A 13,106-nucleotide genomic window follows, 5' to 3' on the forward strand; every position below is an offset into this window, starting at 1 on the left:
CATGGCACAGAAAGCAAAGAAATGAGCCACGGTGTCCCACAGAGTGCATTGTCCACGTTCCACTAATCGCTCTGTCTTTTCTTTACACCATCAAAATCAGGGGAGAGCGCGAACGCAGTCCCCCACTACCAGAAATTGTGCAGTCGAGATTCCCACATTTGAGGAATTCGCAGGGGTCAGCACGACCGGATGTGCAATGGCCGAGCCTCGCCCTGGGCAAACAAATTTTCAATTTTTTTTACTTTATTGTGTTTCATAGCAAATACATACATAATACTCAGAAGTATCAGCTTATAAATACATGTACAAGCACATTGTGGAGGCTAAATTCTTTTACATTGTTCACTGCATTTAAATCAGAAGGATATCACATCAACATATCACAAACATAATACGTATTACACAAGTCGCAAATTCTGTCCCATTAAAAGCATAAATCCCACCCAAACAAATGTTCCATACAATCCATTTTCCACATGACTTTTGTTTTTTCCTTCCCGTACTTCAACAAGTCTCTTGTGACATAGTCCTTAATGCTGTTCAGTGCCATACTTTTTGCCCCACCCAAAGTAATCTTTTCTTTTTTAAGGAATAACTTATTCCTAACCACCCACAAGGTACATTTGACACAATTAATAACTGCCCAGAGTCTACAAAATTCTTGACCTTTTTTCCTCATGTGTAATCCAAAAAGTACAGTTTCTCTACATAAAACCATGTTGTAATTTCCAAACCATGGCCTAAACACATTCCACACAAGTTTAGCAAATGTACAGTCCCAAAACACATGATCTATTGTTTCTTCATTACAAAAGCTTTCTCTGATACATTTAGCACTAGCACACAGACCCCATCTGTAGAGACTGTTCTTGTTGGTAAAAAGTTCTGTGCCACCTTCCAAGCTACATCTTTATGTTTGTTAAACAGAAAGGGGAAGGATGTACATTTCCATACTCGTACACACTGGTTTTCTGTCAATGCCCTAATTGTTTCTATTCTCGGGGGGGCATCCTCCAATAATTCATGGATGGCACCGCTACTTAATTCAGAGCCTGCACATATGGTTCCTTTATGCTTCACTAAGAAATCTTTTGCTTCTTGGTAGAGGTATGGCCGAGTATCCGAGGAGGGTAGGGTGAGAGGTCGCCTTTCCCAGTTCTTCCCAGGCATATACCTACCCACCCAGAATTTGGCAAAGAGAGTCCACAGAGCTTCTCCTCCTTGGTCTGCTATTCCTTTTAAGATATTACTCAGGAACATTGCTTTAAATTTCTTTGTAATATCCAGCACGTCTCTGCCCCCTAAAGCTTTTGGTTTATACATGATTGTCCTTTTGACTCTCTCTGTTTTTCCACCCCAGATAAAGCGGAACATCTCCCGGCGGGCCATTGTGATGAAGGAACTGGGGGCAGGAAGTATCATCGCCAGGTATGATAAGGCTGATAGAATTTCCATCTTTGCAATCATAATTTTGCCAAGCATTGTTAGGTCACGTGATCGCCATAGGAAGAATTTCTGTTTTATTTTATTTATTCTCGTTCCCCAGTTTTTCCTATCCGTCTCTTCTCCAAAGTAAATCCCAAGAACCTTAATATTTTTCTCTTGTTCAGTCAACCCTAAGGGTATTTTGTTTTCTGTCCAATTACTGTACAAGATTTCACTTTTACTTACATTCAACTTAATTCCTGTTGCTTTAGAGAATTGTCCACATGTAGCCAATCCTGTGTGAATAGAAAAGTTATCCACTGCAAAGAAGGTTATATCATCCATATACATAGATAATTTTGCCTGTCTTCCATTCCCTCCAGGGATTGGCATTCCTCTGAAGTTCACATTAGAACGTATTGCATTGGCTAGGGGCTCCATGCACATGACAAATAGTGAAGCTGACAGAGGGCACCCTTGTCTTAGTCCAGACTGCAGCGGGATGGTTGCTGATGGGTGGCCATTTATCATGGCAATGCTGGAAATGTTGCAGTACATCATTTTAATGGAGGACAAAAACAATGGTCCAAAATTCATCTTTTCTAAAATTGACATTAAAAATTCTCTATCAAGTTTATCAAATGCTTTTTCATGGTCCAAGGTCACAATGCTCACTGGAGTTTGTCTTTCCTTAGAGTAGAGGATAATGTCCCGTGTCAAGGCAAGATTATCTGATATTCCTCTCTTTGGGATTCCGCAGGTCTGTTCAGAGCTGACGACTTTGGCCAACACAGTTTGCAATCTAGTGCACATAACTTTAGCACAGATCTTATAGTCAGTCCCTAAAAGGCTTATTGGTCTCCAATTCTTTATGTCTGATTTTTCTCCTTTTTTAAAGAGGAGTGAGATACATCCGTTTCTCATACTGTCAGGTAATTCTCCCTTCTCCTGAGATTCTTTATATATGTTAAGGAGCTCCTCCGCTAAGATGTCCTTAAAAGCAATATAAAAATCCCCTGGCAAACCGTCAAGTCCTGGTGCTTTATTCTTTGATAGGTTATCTATGGCCTTTTTTATTTCGTGTAGCGAAAAGGGACTTTCTAAAAGATATTTGTCTTCATTTAACAGGACCTTTTCTATTTGTCCCAGAAAACGCTGCTTCTGTATAGAATTTGTACAAGGCTTCTTATAAAGATCTTTGTAAAAAGTTTCCACAACATTTGCCAGCTCATTTTGTTTGTCCACTTTGATACCATCTTGATTTTTAGTTCTTTTATTGACTGACGTGGTTTCAGCGATTTCCTGAAGAAATACTGTGTGCAATTTTCGTTCTGTTCAAAGGTTTTAGCTCGACTCCTTTCTATAACTCCTCTTGCATCTTCTGCTGCGATGGTCATCATTTTCCCTTTAATCAGGGTGATCTCCTCATCTACATCAAAGCCCTCCTGCTGCATTTTATAGAATCTCTGCAGTTTTCCTTGTAACCTTTTTAGATAAAGTTTTTTCCCTTGAGCTTTCCTTTTCCCTTCTATTTGGAAGAATATTCTTGTTCTCTTTTTGATTTCCTCCCACCAGTCTGAAGCTGAGTTATAAAGACTTTTCAATGAAATCCAATCATAAAATGTTGCTTTATATCTGTTAATTACATTGGGGTTATCTAAAAGGCTTGTATTCAGTTTCCAGTAACCTTGTCCAGCTTTTATAGACCCAGGGATTTTTACTGCACAGGTCAAAAGGGAGTGATCTGAAAAAAATGTTGGTGCCACTTTAGCTTGTGTCACCTCAAGACTTGTTGATGTTAAAATCATGTCTATTCTTGAGTGTGCCTTTCCATTTGTCCAGGTAAAACCAGGCAGATCTGGATTTTCTTTTCTGTATGTATCAATCAGTTTAAAATCCTTTATAATGGTCTTCAACAGCTCAGAGCTACTATCTGTTGTGTTGGCTGTTTTGGTTATTTTATCTTTACAATTTAGGACACAATTAAAATCACCAGCTATTACAATGGGATTGTTACATAACAATACAGGATATAAAGCTGAAAGTGTTTCTAACCGATCTTTTAAATCAGTGGGGCAATAGATATTAATAAGTCTCAGCTCAAGCCCGTGCCTCTGAATATCGACACAGATCAGTCTTCCATCCTGTATAATTTGAATTTTCTGGACCTCAATATTATGAGCTCTAAAAAGTATTCCTACTCCAGACGCTCTGTTAGAGTTATCTCCTGACCACACAGAAGGCCCATGTGTCCATCGTCCTTGGAAGGTTTTATAATCATCTTTATATGAAAGCCAACATTCCTGTAAGAAATAAATGTCACTTTTTAAGGTTTGTAGATGTTCAAAAACTGCCTCACATTTCACTCTATCATTTATGCCACGTACATTAATAGATGTTGTTTTTAGAATGTCCATTAGGGGAATTAGGAAGGATATCAATGTTCATGGCAAGTCTTCTTCCTTTTTTTTGCATGTTTCTTTTTATTTGCTAGACTTGCTGAGGAGGTATTTGATTGTGAAGAACTTTCTTTCATTTGAGTTGCTGTGGAGAACACTAAGACCTCATCAGGCTCTAAGAATGGGGTTTCTAGAGGGGATTTGGGCGACCAGTTGATCCCAGCCCCCCACTGTGCCTCCCCAGAGGAGGTGGTGAGGACTCTCTCCCTTTTGTCTTCTACATTTCCTCCACCAGAGGGAGACACAGGGAAAGCAGATGGTGAACTTGTAGATGGTGAACTTGTAGAGGGGTTCTCCCCATTGTTGGAAACGATTGACTCCAAAGGATTCTCTGCTCCAATTTCTGTAGTTCCCAGGAATCCTTCGGCTTGTGAGGGTGGAATTACAGATCCATCTGGGCTCTCATTGAGGGCGGCCGAAGACTCGGATGAACTCTCTGAACAGGATGTTTCACTTTCCGTGTCTTCCGATGGACTGAGGGGGTCCAAACTTCCTTCAGCTGTGGCCTCATTCATATGTTGGTTTGGGTTAATATCAACCTCACTTGAAAAAAAGGGGTGAAAATCTGTTCCTTGTGTTCCAGCCAAATCAGGCTGATTGTTGTAATCAGATTCAGGTGTGGTGGTAGCCATGTTGGAAGCATGTGCTTCCAGAGTTACTACCTCCATGTGTTGGACAATGGTGGAACTATACTCAGTTTCTGAGGGGGGAGCACACATTTTAACACGGTTTGCATAGGCTCGTGGACAATCTTTAAACCTGTGGTCTTGTGAAAGGCAAAGATTACAAACTGTAGAAGCAGTGCACTGTGAGGCAGTATGTTCTGTGCTCTTACATATTCTACAAACCTCCACAGTGCATTGGGCCGCGAGATGCTCTTTGCTTCTACAACGCCTGCATTCCTTCGGTTGTCCTGCATAAAAAACAGAGCCTCTAAAAGCACCAATCTGAATATTATTGGGTAGATGTTGAATCCCATCACCGATTCTTTTCAGCCTGACTTGGAATCTTCGTTCTCCCGTTTTAATTCCATCCACATCTTTTACTTCAAATCCAGAAAGAACTGTGGCATACCTCATTAACCATGTGCTAATGTCCTCAATCTTCACTTTTTCAGAATACATCACGACATGGACAATCTTTAAGTCTCTCTCTGACAAAGGTATGAAAACAATCTTCTGGAAGGCTGCAGAATCCTTCTTCTTTTTATCAAATCTCTCACAGCACAGTTCAAAAATCCTTAAACTTGCAAAAATGACTTCAAAAATCTTCTTACCAGGAAAAGCAAAGACATAATCCAGTTGATTTGTTGGAAATCCCAATTCTTTTTGCAGGATCTGGCGACTAAACTGCAATCGATCCATCTCCAGATCTTCCAACAATTCGAATCTTGCAGCATTCCTCCTTTGTCCAGGTAACACCATGCTTCAGTCCTTGCACTCCAGCCGTCAAGATACCTGGGCAAACAACCTTCTTGATCATTGTATCACCCCTGCCAGGTAAGTATGAGTTGGAACAGACCAAGTTGGCGCAGGGGTTCCTGGCCACTGGCAACACGCAGATGGTGGGCCCACCTCCAAGATTCCGTAAAGGGGGAGGGGCCTCCCTGAAAGACATCATTACTCGGAGCTTCCATAACAGCGACCTCTCCTGGTGAAGTGCCAAGGCTGCGTCTAAATTATCCCGGCTAGATAGTGGACAGGAGGCACGCACTAAATCTAGACTCCTCCGACGGAGAAGCCGAGCAAAAGAGTGAACGTACGGCAGAACATGGCACAGAAAGCAAAGAAATGAGCCACGGTGTCCCACAGAGTGCATTGTCCACGTTCCACTAGTCGCTCTGTCTTTTCTTTACACCATCAAAATCAGGGGAGAGCGCGAACGCAGTCCCCCACTACCAGAAATTGTGCAGTCGAGATTCCCACATTTGAGGAATTCGCATGGGTCAGCACGACCGGATGTGCAATGGCCGAGCCTCGCCCTGGGCAAACAACCTTCTTGATCATTGTATCACCCCTGCCAGGTAAGTATGAGTTGGAACAGACCAAGTTGGCGCAGGGGTTCCTGGCCACTGGCAACACGCAGATGGTGGGCCCACCTCCAAGATTCCGTAAAGGGGGAGGGGCCTCCCTGAAAGACATCATTACTCGGAGCTTCCATAACAGCGACCTCTCCTGGTGAAGTGCCAAGGCTGCGTCTAAATTATCCCGGCTAGATAGTGGACAGGAGGCACGCACTAAATCTAGACTCCTCCGACGGAGAAGCCGAGCAAAAGAGTGAACGTACGGCAGAACATGGCACAGAAAGCAAAGAAATGAGCCACGGTGTCCCACAGAGTGCATTGTCCACGTTCCACTAGTCGCTCTGTCTTTTCTTTACACCATCAAAATCAGGGGAGAGCGCGAACGCAGTCCCCCACTACCAGAAATTGTGCAGTCGAGATTCCCACATTTGAGGAATTCGCAGGGGTCAGCACGACCGGATGTGCAATGGCCGAGCCTCGCCCTGGGCAAACAATCTTCTTGATCATTGTATCACCCCTGCCAGGTAAGTATGAGTTGGAACAGACCATGTTGGCGCAGGGGTTCCTGGCCACTGGCAACACGCAGATGGTGGGCCCACCTCCAAGATTCCGTAAAGGGGGAGGGGCCTCCCTGAAAGACATCATTACTCGGAGCTTCCATAACAGCGACCTCTCCTGGTGAAGTGCCAAGGCTGCGTCTAAATTATCCCGGCTAGATAGTGGACAGGAGGCACGCACTAAATCTAGACTCCTCCGACGGAGAAGCCGAGCAAAAGAGTGAACGTATGGCAGAACATGGCACAGAAAGCAAAGAAATGAGCCACGGTGTCCCACAGAGTGCATTGTCCACGTTCCACTAGTCGCTCTGTCTTTTCTTTACACCATCAAAATCAGGGGAGAGCGCGAACGCAGTCCCCCACTACCAGAAATTGTGCAGTCGAGATTCCCACATTTGAGGAATTCGCATGGGTCAGCACGACCGGATGTGCAATGGCCGAGCCTCGCCCTGGGCAAACAACCTTCTTGATCATTGTATCACCCCTGCCAGGTAAGTATGAGTTGGAACAGACCAAGTTGGCGCAGGGGTTCCTGGCCACTGGCAACACGCAGATGGTGGGCCCACCTCCAAGATTCCGTAAAGGGGGAGGGGCCTCCCTGAAAGACATCATTACTCGGAGCTTCCATAACAGCGACCTCTCCTGGTGAAGTGCCAAGGCTGCGTCTAAATTATCCCGGCTAGATAGTGGACAGAAGGCACGCACTAAATCTACACTCCTCCGACGGAGAAGCCGAGCAAAAGAGTGAACGTACGGCAGAACATGGCACAGAAAGCAAAGAAATGAGCCACGGTGTCCCACAGAGTGCATTGTCCACGTTCCACTAGTCGCTCTGTCTTTTCTTTACACCATCAAAATCAGGGGAGAGCGCGAACGCAGTCCCCTGTCCGCAGTCCCCTGTTGTTTCTATTCTCGGGGGGGCATCCTCCAATAATTCATGGATGGCACCGCTACTTAATTCAGAGCCTGCACATATGGTTCCTTTATGCTTCACTAAGAAATCTTTTGCTTCTTGGTAGAGGTATGGCCGAGTATCCGAGGAGGGTAGGGTGAGAGGTCGCCTTTCCCAGTTCTTCCCAGGCATATACCTACCCACCCAGAATTTGGCAAAGAGAGTCCACAGAGCTTCTCCTCCTTGGTCTGCTATTCCTTTTAAGATATTACTCAGGAACATTGCTTTAAATTTCTTTGTAATATCCAGCACGTCTCTGCCCCCTAAAGCTTTTGGTTTATACATGATTGTCCTTTTGACTCTCTCTGTTTTTCCACCCCAGATAAAGCGGAACATCTCCCGGCGGGCCATTGTGATGAAGGAACTGGGGGCAGGAAGTATCATCGCCAGGTATGATAAGGCTGATAGAATTTCCATCTTTGCAATCATAATTTTGCCAAGCATTGTTAGGTCACGTGATCGCCATAGGAAGAATTTCTGTTTTATTTTATTTATTCTCGTTCCCCAGTTTTTCCTATCCGTCTCTTCTCCAAAGTAAATCCCAAGAACCTTAATATTTTTCTCTTGTTCAGTCAACCCTAAGGGTATTTTGTTTTCTGTCCAATTACTGTACAAGATTTCACTTTTACTTACATTCAACTTAATTCCTGTTGCTTTAGAGAATTGTCCACATGTAGCCAATCCTGTGTGAATAGAAAAGTTATCCACTGCAAAGAAGGTTATATCATCCATATACATAGATAATTTTGCCTGTCTTCCATTCCCTCCAGGGATTGGCATTCCTCTGAAGTTCACATTAGAACGTATTGCATTGGCTAGGGGCTCCATGCACATGACAAATAGTGAAGCTGACAGAGGGCACCCTTGTCTTAGTCCAGACTGCAGCGGGATGGTTGCTGATGGGTGGCCATTTATCATGGCAATGCTGGAAATGTTGCAGTACATCATTTTAATGGAGGACAAAAACAATGGTCCAAAATTCATCTTTTCTAAAATTGACATTAAAAATTCTCTATCAAGTTTATCAAATGCTTTTTCATGGTCCAAGGTCACAATGCTCACTGGAGTTTGTCTTTCCTTAGAGTAGAGGATAATGTCCCGTGTCAAGGCAAGATTATCTGATATTCCTCTCTTTGGGATTCCGCAGGTCTGTTCAGAGCTGACGACTTTGGCCAACACAGTTTGCAATCTAGTGCACATAACTTTAGCACAGATCTTATAGTCAGTCCCTAAAAGGCTTATTGGTCTCCAATTCTTTATGTCTGATTTTTCTCCTTTTTTAAAGAGGAGTGAGATACATCCGTTTCTCATACTGTCAGGTAATTCTCCCTTCTCCTGAGATTCTTTATATATGTTAAGGAGCTCCTCCGCTAAGATGTCCTTAAAAGCAATATAAAAATCCCCTGGCAAACCGTCAAGTCCTGGTGCTTTATTCTTTGATAGGTTATCTATGGCCTTTTTTATTTCGTGTAGCGAAAAGGGACTTTCTAAAAGATATTTGTCTTCATTTAACAGGACCTTTTCTATTTGTCCCAGAAAACGCTGCTTCTGTATAGAATTTGTACAAGGCTTCTTATAAAGATCTTTGTAAAAAGTTTCCACAACATTTGCCAGCTCATTTTGTTTGTCCACTTTGATACCATCTTGATTTTTTAGTTCTTTTATTGACTGACGTGGTTTCAGCGATTTCCTGAAGAAATACTGTGTGCAATTTTCGTTCTGTTCAAAGGTTTTAGCTCGACTCCTTTCTATAACTCCTCTTGCATCTTCTGCTGCGATGGTCATCATTTTCCCTTTAATCAGGGTGATCTCCTCATCTACATCAAAGCCCTCCTGCTGCATTTTATAGAATCTCTGCAGTTTTCCTTGTAACCTTTTTAGATAAAGTTTTTTCCCTTGAGCTTTCCTTTTCCCTTCTATTTGGAAGAATATTCTTGTTCTCTTTTTGATTTCCTCCCACCAGTCTGAAGCTGAGTTATAAAGACTTTTCAATGAAATCCAATCATAAAATTTTGCTTTATATCTGTTAATTACATTGGGGTTATCTAAAAGGCTTGTATTCAGTTTCCAGTAACCTTGTCCAGCTTTTATAGACCCAGGGATTTTTACTGCACAGGTCAAAAGGGAGTGATCTGAAAAAAATGTTGGTGCCACTTTAGCTTGTGTCACCTCAAGACTTGTTGATGTTAAAATCATGTCTATTCTTGAGTGTGCCTTTCCATTTGTCCAGGTAAAACCAGGCAGATCTGGATTTTCTTTTCTGTATGTATCAATCAGTTTAAAATCCTTTATAATGGTCTTCAACAGCTCAGAGCTACTATCTGTTGTGTTGGCTGTTTTGGTTATTTTATCTTTACAATTTAGGACACAATTAAAATCACCAGCTATTACAATGGGATTGTTACATAACAATACAGGATATAAAGCTAAAAGTGTTTCTAACCGATCTTTTAAATCAGTGGGGCAATAGATATTAATAAGTCTCAGCTCAAGCCCGTGCCTCTGAATATCGACACAGATCAGTCTTCCATCCTGTATAATTTGAATTTTCTGGACCTCAATATTATGAGCTCTAAAAAGTATTCCTACTCCAGACGCTCTGTTAGAGTTATCTCCTGACCACACAGAAGGCCCATGTGTCCATCGTCCTTGGAAGGTTTTATAATCATCTTTATATGAAAGCCAACATTCCTGTAAGAAATAAATGTCACTTTTTAAGGTTTGTAGATGTTCAAAAACTGCCTCACATTTCACTCTATCATTTATGCCACGTACATTAATAGATGTTGTTTTTAGAATGTCCATTAGGGGAATTAGGAAGGATATCAATGTTCATGGCAAGTCTTCTTCCTTTTTTTTGCATGTTTCTTTTTATTTGCTAGACTTGCTGAGGAGGTATTTGATTGTGAAGAACTTTCTTTCATTTGAGTTGCTGTGGAGAACACTAAGACCTCATCAGGCTCTAAGAATGGGGTTTCTAGAGGGGATTTGGGCGACCAGTTGATCCCAGCCCCCCACTGTGCCTCCCCAGAGGAGGTGGTGAGGACTCTCTCCCTTTTGTCTTCTACATTTCCTCCACCAGAGGGAGACACAGGGAAAGCAGATGGTGAACTTGTAGATGGTGAACTTGTAGAGGGGTTCTCCCCATTGTTGGAAACGATTGACTCCAAAGGATTCTCTGCTCCAATTTCTGTAGTTCCCAGGAATCCTTCGGCTTGTGAGGGTGGAATTACAGATCCATCTGGGCTCTCATTGAGGGCGGCCGAAGACTCGGATGAACTCTCTGAACAGGATGTTTCACTTTCCGTGTCTTCCGATGGACTGAGGGGGTCCAAACTTCCTTCAGCTGTGGCCTCATTCATATGTTGGTTTGGGTTAATATCAACCTCACTTGAAAAAAAGGGGTGAAAATCTGTTCCTTGTGTTCCAGCCAAATCAGGCTGATTGTTGTAATCAGATTCAGGTGTGGTGGTAGCCATGTTGGAAGCATGTGCTTCCAGAGTTACTACCTCCATGTGTTGGACAATGGTGGAACTATACTCAGTTTCTGAGGGGGGAGCACACATTTTAACACGGTTTGCATAGGCTCGTGGACAATCTTTAAACCTGTGGTCTTGTGAAAGGCAAAGATTACAAACTGTAGAAGCAGTGCACTGTGAGGCAGTATGTTCTGTGCTCTTACATATTCTACAAACCTCCACAGTGCATTGGGCCGCGAGATGCTCTTTGCTTCTACAACGCCTGCATTCCTTCGGTTGTCCTGCATAAAAAACAGAGCCTCTAAAAGCACCAATCTGAATATTATTGGGTAGATGTTGAATCCCATCACCGATTCTTTTCAGCCTGACTTGGAATCTTCGTTCTCCCGTTTTAATTCCATCCACATCTTTTACTTCAAATCCAGAAAGAACTGTGGCATACCTCATTAACCATGTGCTAATGTCCTCAATCTTCACTTTTTCAGAATACATCACGACATGGACAATCTTTAAGTCTCTCTCTGACAAAGGTATGAAAACAATCTTCTGGAAGGCTGCAGAATCCTTCTTCTTTTTATCAAATCTCTCACAGCACAGTTCAAAAATCCTTAAACTTGCAAAAATGACTTCAAAAATCTTCTTACCAGGAAAAGCAAAGACATAATCCAGTTGATTTGTTGGAAATCCCAATTCTTTTTGCAGGATCTGGCGACTAAACTGCAATCGATCCATCTCCAGATCTTCCAACAATTCGAATCTTGCAGCATTCCTCCTTTGTCCAGGTAACACCATGCTTCAGTCCTTGCACTCCAGCCGTCAAGATACCTGGGCAAACAACCTTCTTGATCATTGTATCACCCCAGCCAGGTAAGTATGAGTTGGAACAGACCAAGTTGGCGCAGGGGTTCCTGGCCACTGGCAACACGCAGATGGTGGGCCCACCTCCAAGATTCCGTAAAGGGGGAGGGGCCTCCCTGAAAGACATCATTACTCGGAGCTTCCATAACAGCGACCTCTCCTGGTGAAGTGCCAAGGCTGCGTCTAAATTATCCCGGCTAGATAGTGGACAGGAGGCACGCACTAAATCTAGACTCCTCCGACGGAGAAGCCGAGCAAAAGAGTGAACGTATGGCAGAACATGGCACAGAAAGCAAAGAAATGAGCCACGGTGTCCCACAGAGTGCATTGTCCACGTTCCACTAGTCGCTCTGTCTTTTCTTTACACCATCAAAATCAGGGGAGAGCGCGAACGCAGTCCCCCACTACCAGAAATTGTGCAGTCGAGATTCCCACATTTGAGGAATTCGCATGGGTCAGCACGACCGGATGTGCAATGGCCGAGCCTCGCCCTGGGCAAACAACCTTCTTGATCATTGTATCACCCCTGCCAGGTAAGTATGAGTTGGAACAGACCAAGTTGGCGCAGGGGTTCCTGGCCACTGGCAACACGCAGATGGTGGGCCCACCTCCAAGATTCCGTAAAGGGGGAGGGGCCTCCCTGAAAGACATCATTACTCGGAGCTTCCATAACAGCGACCTCTCCTGGTGAAGTGCCAAGGCTGCGTCTAAATTATCCCGGCTAGATAGTGGACAGGAGGCACGCACTAAATCTAGACTCCTCCGACGGAGAAGCCGAGCAAAAGAGTGAACGTACGGCAGAACATGGCACAGAAAGCAAAGAAATGAGCCACGGTGTCCCACAGAGTGCATTGTCCACGTTCCACTAGTCGCTCTGTCTTTTCTTTACACCATCAAAATCAGGGGAGAGCGCGAACGCAGTCCCCCACTACCAGAAATTGTGCAGTCGAGATTCCCACATTTGAGGAATTCGCAGGGGTCAGCACGACCGGATGTGCAATGGCCGAGCCTCGCCCTGGGCAAACAATCTTCTTGATCATTGTATCACCCCTGCCAGGTAAGTATGAGTTGGAACAGACCATGTTGGCGCAGGGGTTCCTGGCCACTGGCAACACGCAGATGGTGGGCCCACCTCCAAGATTCCGTAAAGGGGGAGGGGCCTCCCTGAAAGACATCATTACTCGGAGCTTCCATAACAGCGACCTCTCCTGGTGAAGTGCCAAGGCTGCGTCTAAATTATCCCGGCTAGATAGTGGACAGGAGGCACGCACTAAATCTAGACTCCTCCGACGGAGAAGCCGAGCAAAAGAGTGAACGTACGGCAGAACATGGCACAGAAAGCAAAGAAATGAG

The 13,106-nt window shown here is 43.8% G+C and overlaps 6 non-coding genes and 1 pseudogene across 6 annotated transcripts; all 7 read right to left on the reverse strand.

Annotated features, from left to right (window-relative positions):
* Positions 1 to 97: 97 nt before the first annotated feature.
* Positions 98 to 266, reverse strand: LOC121708100. Its single transcript, XR_006031585.1, has one exon. It is a non-coding gene; the product is annotated as a U1 spliceosomal RNA (small nuclear RNA).
* Positions 267 to 5,269: 5,003 nt separating this feature from the next.
* LOC121708122 lies at positions 5,270 to 5,391 on the reverse strand (annotated as a pseudogene).
* A 359-nt stretch (positions 5,392 to 5,750) lies between these two features.
* Positions 5,751 to 5,915, reverse strand: LOC121708070. Its single transcript, XR_006031560.1, has one exon. It is a non-coding gene; the product is annotated as a U1 spliceosomal RNA (small nuclear RNA).
* Positions 5,916 to 6,274: 359 nt separating this feature from the next.
* Positions 6,275 to 6,439, reverse strand: LOC121708027. The gene has a single exon (XR_006031518.1). It is a non-coding gene; the product is annotated as a U1 spliceosomal RNA (small nuclear RNA).
* A 359-nt stretch (positions 6,440 to 6,798) lies between these two features.
* LOC121708071 lies at positions 6,799 to 6,963 on the reverse strand. The gene has a single exon (XR_006031561.1). It is a non-coding gene; the product is annotated as a U1 spliceosomal RNA (small nuclear RNA).
* A 5,166-nt stretch (positions 6,964 to 12,129) lies between these two features.
* Positions 12,130 to 12,294, reverse strand: LOC121708072. Its single transcript, XR_006031562.1, has one exon. It is a non-coding gene; the product is annotated as a U1 spliceosomal RNA (small nuclear RNA).
* Positions 12,295 to 12,653: 359 nt separating this feature from the next.
* On the reverse strand, positions 12,654 to 12,818 carry LOC121708028. Its single transcript, XR_006031519.1, has one exon. It is a non-coding gene; the product is annotated as a U1 spliceosomal RNA (small nuclear RNA).
* Positions 12,819 to 13,106: the final 288 nt, after the last annotated feature.

The sequence above is a fragment of the Alosa sapidissima genome, chromosome 4 (assembly GCF_018492685.1).
Source record: "Alosa sapidissima isolate fAloSap1 chromosome 4, fAloSap1.pri, whole genome shotgun sequence".
Lineage (NCBI taxonomy): Eukaryota > Metazoa > Chordata > Actinopteri > Clupeiformes > Clupeidae > Alosa > Alosa sapidissima.